This window comes from Rousettus aegyptiacus, unplaced genomic scaffold (genome assembly GCF_014176215.1).
Source record: "Rousettus aegyptiacus isolate mRouAeg1 unplaced genomic scaffold, mRouAeg1.p scaffold_m13_p_2, whole genome shotgun sequence".
In the NCBI taxonomy this organism is placed as follows: Eukaryota; Metazoa; Chordata; class Mammalia; order Chiroptera; family Pteropodidae; genus Rousettus; species Rousettus aegyptiacus.
Window position 1 is genome coordinate 93,178,230 of NW_023416295.1, and position 11,633 is coordinate 93,189,862.

General features: G+C 41.9%; 1 long non-coding RNA gene across 1 annotated transcript in view; it reads left to right on the forward strand.

The window, feature by feature from the left end:
• LOC118613710 overlaps positions 1–11,117 on the forward strand; it is a 32,173-nt gene extending 21,056 nt beyond the window's left edge. The window contains exon 3 of the long non-coding RNA XR_004955732.1: positions 10,994–11,117. This is a non-coding gene — a long non-coding RNA (uncharacterized LOC118613710). The remainder of the gene's footprint in view (positions 1–10,993) is intronic.
• The last annotated feature ends 516 nt before the right edge of the window (positions 11,118–11,633 follow it).

An 11,633-nucleotide genomic window follows, 5' to 3' on the forward strand; every position in this document is an offset into this window, starting at 1 on the left:
AATTGCAATTTCAGCCTCTCCCAGGAAAGAAAATTTTAAACCAATCAATCTGGAATTCCATGGTCAGCACTGCTGAGGTTGTCTGCCTGGGAAGACCCCTCCCTTCCCCTAAGGGAAAGGGTCCTTGCCTGATATAACCCACTCTTAACTTCTTAGTCCTAACTTCTTTCTGCCTATGAAAACCTTTCATTTTATACACTCATTAGTGTGCCCTTCTAATTGCTAAATGGGATGCTGTTTGATTCATAAAAGCTTAATAAAGCCTACCAGATCATCAGGTTTACACGATGAATTTTCTCTAATGAGGCATTCCTTCCACTTCATGCTCCGGACGCAGGATTCAGGCATTATCCTCAAAGGTGCAGTTGCTCCTTGGAAAGCTCCTTGGTAGGCGCACAGTACGAAGAGATCCTGGATAGCTGGTGATAGCACGGGGATTTGAAGACGGCAGCGAAGCTCTGATTATGTTTTATAGAGTTTATTTGAGCCAAACTGCTGAAATATGCCAGGGAGCAAGATCTCAGATGCTCCAGAGAATGACAGTTCTCAGCTTCTTTTATGTATTTGAAATTAAGGAGGGAACTTAAGAATATTACATAATAGTAAGAGAAAGCATGGTGGGGACGAGATTACAGGGTAGTTAAGATTATGTGCTCTCTTGAGGGGTCTGAAAGGATTGTCACCTCTCAGAAGGATGGGTTTGAAAGGCGGCTTCATTTAACCTAGGTGCACAGAAACAATGGACAGGGCTTGCTTGAGGCAAAGGTAAGCCTTTTACTAAAGAAGTAATGTGCCTGGGGTGTGACCCGCCATGACCTTCTCAGTTAGGAATTTATGATCAGGTCACCCTGTGAGGTTATTTCCACAGAACCCCTTTTTCTTCCACGTGTTTGTATTCAAAACTCTGCTCTGCTGGCCTTCGCAGCTCTCCCTTCCCAGTAAGTGCCACAGGATGGCAGAGGAGTTGGACAGGCCAGTGTGGTAAGCTGAGGAAGGCACACACTCCTCCTGAACGTTTTCTTCCTAGGATGCTGCTCGGGGTCACATCAAATCTCACCTCTTTTATGAGGCAGCCACCAACTCTCTCCCTGACTCCCAAAGAATTTGGGTCTTTTTATTTGTGTAGATAATGCCATATAGTGCTGTTAGGTAGCTAGCAAGACATGAGTTTTAAGGGGAACAAACGAATAGGGGCCCAGCATAGAAACCGCCCAAAGAACACCCCAATGGTAGTAGAATTCTAGGTACATACATGCACACTAGGCAAAGTTATGTAGCAGGCAGGTGTCAGTCAAAATGACCTCACGGGCCAATCACCTAGGAATGCTTTTGGAACCACCCATCACGGCCCAAATACAAGGCAGATATTCCCATTTCTGGGCCCTTTTTGCCCTTCTGGGCTCCCCTTTTTGTGTTTCTGGGTTCTCTCTCTTTTTGATGGCCTTTCTGCCCTTTTGTGGCCATTTTGGCCTCTTCTGGCTCCTTCTTGTTGGTTACAGCACTGGGACCATGTGCCTCCTTGGGGCGTACTCTGTTTTTCTCCATGTGCCTCCTTGGGGCATTCTTCATCTTTCTAAAATATATTTTTAATAAAACTTAAATCTCAATGACCTGTGATTCTTCACTGCTTTCATTTGAGGAAGAAGCAAGGAGAAATGCTAACTACACTTCTGCGCTGTTGTTATCTCTCTCCTGCCCTGCTACCATTGGGGTGACACTGAACTCCCATCAGCCCTAATGGTGACAGCGCTATTTAAACTTTTTATGTGCAGCTGCTTCCTGAAATGTAGTGGTTTTCAGCCCTGGCTGCCCATAAGAATCGCTAGGGGAAGCTTTTTTAAAAAATACCAGTGCCCAAGTTCCAAGCCCAGGGACTCTGACTTGATTGGTCTGGGGTGGGGCTTATACCTCAGTGGCTTGTAAAAACTTTCCAGGTGATTCTAATGTGCAGCCCAGGCCGAGAACTTGAGGGCTAGGACCAGCATTCAGCAGAGATTTCTTAAGTCTGTGTTGATGGAAGGGTTGCGCATGAGGTCTTTTGGAAAGCAAGTGGCCATAGGGCTGATAGCTGGTGCCTGGGACAAGCTAATAGAAGTGTCTAGTAAGAAGGTGGTGAGGGCAGGTGTGGTGGGCATTGTCAGCTTGTTCACTCCACGAGCGACCAGGGAGGTGCTTCCAGAGGGTCTGTGATGCACACACTGCCTCCTGTCCTCTGGGTGAAGGAGATTGAGCTCCCGTACATAGTCCTTGCTCAAGAAGCCCTCCTCCTCTGAATGATCCTTTGTGTGCTGTGTTTATGTTTTACACTCCACCTGTTTTCTCTTCTCTTCCTAGGAGGCTTTAAACAAAGGGCAAGTTTAATGTACTGTTCCCAGCTCAGCCACTTATTGTATGACTTGGATTAAGTTTATTGGCTTCTCCGAACTTGAGGTTCCTCATCTGTCAGATAAGGATGAAATTCTTGCCCATCTCCTAAGGTTACCATGGGGATTACATGAAATGGTACATGCCCACAGGAAAGGCTCAGTGGATGTCTACCATTGCTGCTCTTTTTACCTGGTTCCATCCCTAGGTAGCTGCAGAACTGACTATATAAGCTGGTAGACTGGTTTTAAAACACTTAGGGCCTCAGTTTCCATATCTTATACAATAGGAACAATAATAAGTCCTTCACAGAGTTGGAAGGCATTAGTAGGTCAAGGGCAGAGCACAAAAGAGGCCTCAAGAGAATGGGCTCCTCTGTTTCCCACTCCTCCCTCGTCTCAGCCTCATTCTTTCTAGTCCCTCTCATCTCTCTGTCTCTAAATCTTGTTTCCTTGCTCAGGATCCTCCCTTGATCCTCCTGAATAGTCATAGAATGGAGGCTCTGGATAGAGCTTTTGAGATTAAAGAGGACGTTGCTGTAGAACAAGGACGAGGAAATGCACTTTAGGGATAAAAGACCTGTTTAAATTAGAGTAACAAAGACTGGTCAATGAAAAGTTCCAAGTCCCCTGTTCCTATACTCCCTCAGTGACAAGAACTGAAGCCTGAAAGAGGTAAGGGGAACTATGTGACTTTTTTCATTCACTTCTTCATCTACTGAACAAATGTTGATGGAGGTGTAATGTGCCATGCACAGTGCTTTAGGGAACAAGATAATCTCTGAGGACAAAGAAGGTGCATCCTTGTGGTAGAAACACATAGGTACCTGAAATGTTCCAATACGGCACGTTAGTGCTAAAAGAGGTATAACAGAGTGAAATGCTCAGCCTCTCTGACTCCATCTTGTTTAACCCTGCTTTGTTCCCATGGCCTTAAGGTTAATAGCTTCCGCTTAGTCTTGCATATAGCATTAGAGTAATTCTGCTTGCTGCTTGAGTTTTACAAAAACATCCCCTTACCAGAAACTGCCTCTCACAGTAGATAAGGAAAGTTTGTACTATTTAACCTCATGACTGGACTCATATCAACTAGAGTCAACAGACTAAGAACAAAGCAATCTTCCTCATACCCCTGCTGCTGCCCAGGTCTGTGGTCATCAATCAACCTCGAACCCCTCCCATTTTCCCTTTTCCTTGATATAAAAGAAGCCTGAATTCTGTACTTTCTTAAGATGGTTCTTTAGGATGCTTGTCCACCAACTTCTCAGCTCGCTGGTTTTTTGAATAAAGTTGTTTTCCTTTCCCCAACACCTTGTCATTCAACTCATTGGCTGCCCTGCGGTAAGCAGTATGAGCTTGGACTTGGTTACAGAGGGGCCTGAGCACAGGAGCAGCACTTGACCAGCACTTGACCTGTTTTTTTCCAGGTTGAGATTGGAGTTGGCCAGGTTTAGGGGGAAAGAAAAAGTTTTCCAGGCTCAGTGAACATGTGACCATGTGGAAATGCTGGAGGCCAGAAGAACTTGTTTGGGGAATGACTTAGACTTCAGTATGACTACCTGGAGGGGTGAGCCATAAGGCTAGTGAGGGGCCATGGGGGACTTATGAGGGTTTTTAGAAGAAAAGTGACATGATCTGATTCGCTTTACTAAAGTTTCTCCTCCAGAGAGAATCTTGGAATACCTTGTGCTTTACAGGCTTGAAAAACAAGATGGAATCCCTGGTAAACACAGAGCTCAGTCATGTGGATATTTACATTTCAAAGGCAGCTGGCCCTTTTCTTTCTCTGCTCAAGAATAACCCGGCAAACATCAAACCAGGAAATGTGGGCAGTCCTACTATTGCCCCGTTAACACATGATAATAAAACTCCTTCGCCCTAGGAGAACTAAGGTCTCCATTCCTTCATCAGAGAAAATGCTGGTCAAAATGTGCAGGACTTTGGATCCTACACTCACTTTGAAATTTGCAAGATGCAGGTATTGGTATGACAGATGATGAATCCCTGAACTAGCCAGAGGAAAGGACAATATAGACTCATAAGGTATGACAATTATAATAAAGAAAAAGCCCCTGCTCCTCCCTGTCTCCCCCCCTCCCCCAATAGAAATAAGAATGGAACAAAGAAAATTATGGAGAGTGCAAAGGTAAATGTTGGTGCTTGCAAAGAGTGTGTTAGAGACTGGAAACAAAACAATGGGAGACAAGGTGACTCCAAGACAAGGCTTGATGCATAGGGATGCTTCTGTGTTTCACTGAAGATGGATAAAAACTAAGTAAAAACAAGAAAATCCAGCTCAGGCTTATTGATATGCCATTGGCATTTATCATTGCCTCCCAGGCTGCCATGTGTGGTTGTGCAAGTTGAACACTGCACAATTCTAGGGGGAACTCTTTATATCACTGACATAGACTCATATCTTTATTGCACTTATTCAGCAGATGACATACAGACCAATGGCTGTGCTTACCAGCCACCTTTTGCAAGACACTCTAGTCTCAATTACCTTTTCCCTATGACATCAGGTTGAGAAGACCCAAATGTCTACCACCTGCAACAAACATTTTTCTTTTCCCTCCCTCCCTCCTTTCCTTCCTTCCTTCCCTCCCTCCCTCCCTCCCTCCCTCCCTCCCTCCCTCCCTCTTTCCTTCCTTCCTTCCTTCCTTCCTTCCTTCCTTCCTTCCTTCCTTCCTTCCTTCCTTCCTTCCTTCCTTCCTTCCTTCCTTTCTTCATACATGGCTGCATGCAGCAGCAGATGTTTTTTAGGTGTCTACTCTGAGCCAGGCACTGTATAGAAGAAGAAACAGTGGCAGCAGTTCAGAAAGCCTTCAGGCAGCTTTCAAGTTCATATGGAGACATAGCTTAAACAATTATGGAGATATAAAAATACAGAATTACAAATTGTGGTGCATTCTGTAGAAGATAAGAAAAGGATATTATGAAGAGTTACAGAGAGATTAAATTTACATTGGAGAGTGTTCTCTGAAAGCTTCCTGAGAAAGAAATATTCACTTTGGGGCCGGAGAGATTAACAGGAGGAGCTGGCTTACAAAAGTAGGGAAAGCCCACTCCAGGCAAAGTGAAATTACACTGAAAACTCTTAGAAGTGCAAACATTCACCACATCTGAGATGCTGAAAGAAGGCTGGTCAGTGGGCAAAAGGGAGCAGGTGGGGAGAGAGAGTTGAGAGATGGTTCCAAAGCCAGATGCAGCATGGCCTAGGGGCCAACGAAAGGAGTGTTAGAATTTACTCTTAATGTAGTGGGTAGACTCTGAAAGGTTTCCAGCAGAAAGGGACATGAAGGACATGCTGATATTTGTGCTTTTAGACCTGGAGAATAAATCGAAAGGAGACAAAGTGGAAGTTATGAAAATAGATCAGAGAGAGTTGCTAGGCATTAGGGTCATGATTGTGGAAACAGAAGTGAATGACTGGAGATTCATATTGGAGGGGACTAGACAGGGTCTAGTGAAGGTTTGGTGTGGGAGAAGTGGACAACACCAGCCAACTCCTCATTTTTTATAATAGGAATCAGGTTTCTGGCGGAAGCCGTTGAGTGCATGATGTGCCACTTACTAAGAAGGAGAAAATTGGAAAAGGATCAGGTTCTATGGGACAGGAGGTAAAAAAGTATGCGCTGAGTTTGAGGTCTGAGTTTACTTTGTTACTGTCACAATATCAAGAGACATAAGCTTCTCAACAAAAAGGACAATAAAAACTTATTGAACGCATACTATTTATGAGCCCACACTATATAAAATATGGGAGTTCAGCAGGGAACAAGATGACATGTAAGGAAGATGAATAAGTTCTGAGGTGCACACACAGCATGGTGACTACAGTTAACAATATTGTAGTGTATTCATGAAAATCGATAAGAGTAATGTTGGGTGTCCTTACCCCCTTACACACAACTGGTAATTATGTGGGATAATGGGTTTTAACTAACTTTATTATAGTAATCGTTTCACAACCTATACATATAGCAAATTATCACACTGTACACCTTGAGCTTACAAATTTTTTTTTTCAATTATGTTTCTCTCAATAAAGCTGGAAAAATATGTAAATAAATAAAAAAGGTAACATGGAAGGCAGTAGAACAGAGTGGCGGGGAGCATGTTTCTTGGAGTATGTCTGCCTGACATAAAATACGTTACTAATCTGGGCTGTGCTCTGCATCTGTAAACTTACACACTTCAACGTTGTCCTGAGGATCACACGGGACAAAGGCAGTGGAGTGTTTGAGTACAATGCTTGATACACAGTAAATGCTAGATAAATGTTAATGATTTTTGACCAGATATTTAATAAGTGTTGCAATATAATGGGGAAGCTAGACACTGAACAAATAATTTCAGGAGTGATGAGTTGTTGCACACATCAGTCTTACTGTTCAGAGTTTGCCTCTTAGGATCACGAAGTGATTTCTTGGCAGGGATTCTCCACTCCTTGCTTAATGACGGTCTGTTCCATTCTACTGGGGTAAAACGTCTGTGGTTTGTGTGTAACACCATTCATGTCTCCATTCTGCTCCAGGGCACTTTACTGGCAGACTCTACATCCTGAAAAACAGGAAGAAGGCATTCCAACTGGGAGCCATACAGTCACACCCGTGGTTAAAGAGTCAGAGAGTCCTCAAGGGTTGACCCCTATCCCCACGGCCTCACACTAACCGTTCTATGCTCTCCAGAGGCAGTGCTTTCCAAGTCTGTTAGTCTTGTCCCTCCATATCCCTTACATGCTGCCCTTCTTGATTTTTTTAGTTTTAGGCATTAGCTGTGGGCTTCCTACTACAGAAGATGAAGATTTAGGTCTCTCTCTCTCTCAGCTCTGCCCCCCTACTCTTACCACCACACACACATTTTTCTACCCCTCCATCATCCCAGTGTATTTACATTGTTAGCTCCATATTTGGTGCCATATTAGTAACCTTAAATAGACACTGCTGAGCTATTTCATTTACTATAACTTTTCCTTCTGCGCAAATCTTTGTATTTCATGGAATCAACAATTGTCATATTTTTTCTCTTACTTAGTTTTCTGTTTTTTCTGCCTTTTTATCCTCGAACCCTTTTCTTTCTATGTGAAACTTTTATTAAGTATCCTACCAATTTCATCTTGAACAACTTTTCTCCCAGAGGCTCTTGTACCAGCCCCAGCTGGTCAAGGACTGGCTGTTCTGGGGCACGCAGCACAGCTCTGGACTAAAGATTTTCCTTTGTCAAGCTGGGAATTTCCTCTGCCTCATTCTTACGTCTGTTTCCTAGATCCTTAAGTTCCTTTTTCCCGGTTTACTCTCTTGTTTTGGATGATCTTAGGTTCTTAACTTGTCCCCAGTGTTCTAAAATTTCACCATGATGGGTCTTGGTGTGGTCCATCTTCATCCATTGTGCTGGGCTTTCCAAGTACCCTTTAAATATGGACTCACATGATTAGTAGTTGATAGATGGTCACAGGGATAGGGAGCATGACATAGGAAATGCAGTTAGCATTAATGTAATGACTAGGTGGAGGGCCAGAAGAGAGAAAGAGCAACAAAGGGGATTGTTTTATAAACCATATAAATGTCTAACAAATGTACTGTATATTTGAAACTAATAAAATTTTAAAAAAGAATAGCTATGAAAAAATACAGACTTACATGTCTTTTAGTTTTAAGATATTTTCTTGAATAATTTTTTTTTTTGGTTTTTCTCCACCCCGTTTTCTCTTTCTAGAATATGAAGTTTCCATATATTTGGTTTCTTCAACTGTTCATCCTTTAAAAAAAAACCTTTTTCCTTTAATTATTCTTTTCTTTGTCTTTTGTTCTATGTCCTGGAAGATATCCTCAACTTTATCCTTAAACCTTTTTATAGTTTTTCATTTTTACTCTGTCATCATTGTTTCCAAGAATTCTTTTCACTCTCTTTCATAGTGTCCTGTTCTTGTTTCATGCGTACAATGTCTTTTCTTAGCTTTCTGTGGCTAATAATGTTAGATGAAGTTTTCTTCTCCTTCCTATTCTCTTTCTTCCAAGATTCTTTTTGCTGTCATAAATAGCATTACTCAAATGTAGTGACTCTTGGCTGTCTGCTTTTATTTAAGAGTGGAGTTCTAGAAGCCTTGTGTACATGGGGGACGGGTGGTCATTGGCCATACTTTTTACTGTACAGTGATCTGGTAAATCTTTGTCAGGATTATTAGGTCTTTTCTCTGAGGCTGGTTAAAGCCCCAAGGAAGGCTTTTCTCTTTTCTTGACTGTGGGTGTAAGTTGGTTGCTGCTGTCTGAGGGAGTAGTCAGGGGGAAAGGCTTAGTAGATTTAGTATCCAATGTATAAAATTTCAATAATATCCTCATTTTTAGTATGCTACCCTCATCCTTAACTAGGCCAGAAACTCTGTTTTACCCTTCCCTGAAAACAAATCTATACTGCTCTGTTAAAAAAAGAGTAGGGAGAACATCTGTGGCTCTCATTTTATTGTTTTTGTTTATAAATGGTCTAGCTTACTTGACCTTTTTTCTAGATTAAAAAATTTTTTCTAATAATTTCTCCATTCCTCCTGTGTTGGATCCACCTTCATTCCTGCTTTCAGAGGTATTCTGAGTTATTTCTTGGCTTTCCTCACTGCTAGTTTATGATTCAGCTTTTTTAAGTCTTGTAAATTATTAGTGCTTATTCATCTACCTTCCAGCTTCCAAAAATATTTTGCTATTTTCTCCATTCCTATTTTCTTCATCCTTATGAATATATGCTTAAAAAAGAAAAAACTCTCCTCACTGTCATTTTATTGGGATTTTGAAGGGGAACTAAAGTTAATTGATGTGTTTAATTTGCCATCTTTAACTGAAAACCAGCCCATGCACTTAGAATATGATCGACTCATAGGAAAATGGAAAAAGCTCTCTTACTTAGAACCCATATTTTTTGCAAATTTGTTTATCTGGTTCTTTAGTTCACAGATAACAAGAGGTAGCATATTAGAGGGGAGGGTTGCTAGAGAATAGACCTATCAGAAGTAGCAAATTAACTGTATGAGATAGGAGAGGAAAAGCATATAAACGGATATACAAGCAGAACCATTTAGAACAGGGTCAGGTAGTACTACATACCTCAGTAGCATTACTAAACCTAATGATAGTTTAATAGCAACACAAAATATAATAAACATTTATTAGAATGAACCGGATTCATCAATAAAAGGTCAAAGTATGTTTAGCACACTTTAAGAAGCCAGGAAAAAACACACTAGAAAGATTTGTGCAAAGAATATTACTTATGCTGTATAATTGCATAATTACTTTATAGTTTTAAAGCTATTTCCACGTATTATTTCACACATACACACACAAACTTATTTGGTAAAAATCGTAGTAGAAGCCACATGTTATTTTTTCCCCTTATTGCAGATAAAGGCATTAAGGCTTATGGATATTAATTTTTTTTTTCAATATCACATGGCAGTTCTATGAGAGCCCTAATGTATTTACTTCCTAAAAATACTTTGGTTATTAAAAGCACAAACTCCCAGGAGGGTGGCTTCATAGTGTAGTGGTTAGCGCGTCTGCTTTACACGCAGAAGGTCCAGGGTTTGCACCCCAGGTGGAGCCACAGGCCATTACCTGAGTGTGCCAGGCCCCCTGGGTGTACACCACCAGTGCATGGTAGGAGGCACCCCACCTTCAGAGATCCAGTTCTTAAGGGGAAATAGCAACATCCATAGGTCAGGGGTGTAAGTGGCCGGCGGGGGAGGGAATTAAAGAGGGGAGAGGAAGCATAAGCTCCCAGTATCTAGAAAAATCTTCTCATGCCTGATAATGTCTATTCCTGTCCTACCTTTGATGATTGGGACTCCCCTCCACAGGTCTGCTCTTCTATGCTGAGCACAGGGGCTCCAGGCATGTGGCTCCCCACCAGCTTGGAGACCTTCCCTTTCCTTGCTACAAGGGAAGGCAGTAGGTGGAAACTGCCAGATGCTAGTCCAGCCTTTACTCCTTACCAGCTGTGTGACCTTCAGCAGGTTCCCTAAACTCCAGGTGCTTCAGTGTACTCACCTGTCAAGGGGGGTTAGCAATAGTCCCTATAAGATCACTGCAAGGATTAAATGTGTAAATATATATAATTTTTAATAAGCTTTAGCTATAATTATTTCCATTTTCTTAACTCTAGGGGTCAGAGAACCTTATTTATCATCTATAAAAATGGTGTATCAAGTGCTTTAAACTTTTACCTTAGGGAACTCCTACACTCTGCTCTAAATTATGTACAGCGACAGCATATAATTCATGATATTGGTGGGAAAAAAGCTGTTTTAATGAAAATGCCCCTCATATATTTGTGTAGCCATAGACCACTTTAATTCCAAAAACCTCTCCTTGTCTTCAATTTTGGAATCATAACCTACCTGCCTTCTCAGGCTTCATTCCACTTAGGTTTAGTTTTGTAGTCCCTAAAGGATGCTGTGGTTCTCTTTTTTTGCCCTATAGATTTTCAGATTGTGAACAAAAGCCCAGTTCCACTTCTGATGGTCATCTTCGACAAAGCATAAAACACAGAGCCCTGTATCCCACTTTACGGTCTCCATACTTAGCAGAGTACTCTTCCAGAATGGCCTCCCCATTTACACTCTTGCTTCCTGTTTTCAGATGTCACATCTTTTCTGTAGACAGTGCTTCCAGCCACATCACGGAGGGGGCTGATGGCCCCTCACAAGTGACTGCAGCTACAAAGGCCTAGACAGCTGTCCTGTCCCAGCAGCTTTGCAGAGCCTGCTGAGGTTAATTGTTTCTGATCCTGTGTCCAGGTAAGTGAGCTGAGCCTCACGATCAGAGTCCTCCATGCCCCCAGCCCAGGTAGATTGTTTGACATGGAAACTCCAGCCTCAAGATCCACAACCCTCTGCTGGCTTTACTGCGCTCCCTGGCCAGGTCATGAGCTGCAATCCCAGAGACAGGCTTTTAAGATGAGAAAATTAATTCCTACATTTAACGAAAGGTTTGGAAGGTAAAGTTGTATCTGTAGTTCTGATGTGGTATTTTTAAAAATCTTCAAATAATTTGTTTAAAATCAATGATCTGCCCTTCTTACCCTTCTGCTTTAATTAATGTTGGTTTTCTTTACTACTTGCGTGTTCCTTCTGAGCCCTCTTACTTTTAAAAAATCAATCTTGAAGTCTTGATGGGGGTACTTCTAATTTCTCTATGTTTTTTCACTTTTGGATTTCATCTTATTTACTAAATGGATGATCTTTTTACTTTTTGGAGATGACGAGGGGCCCAGAGGTCC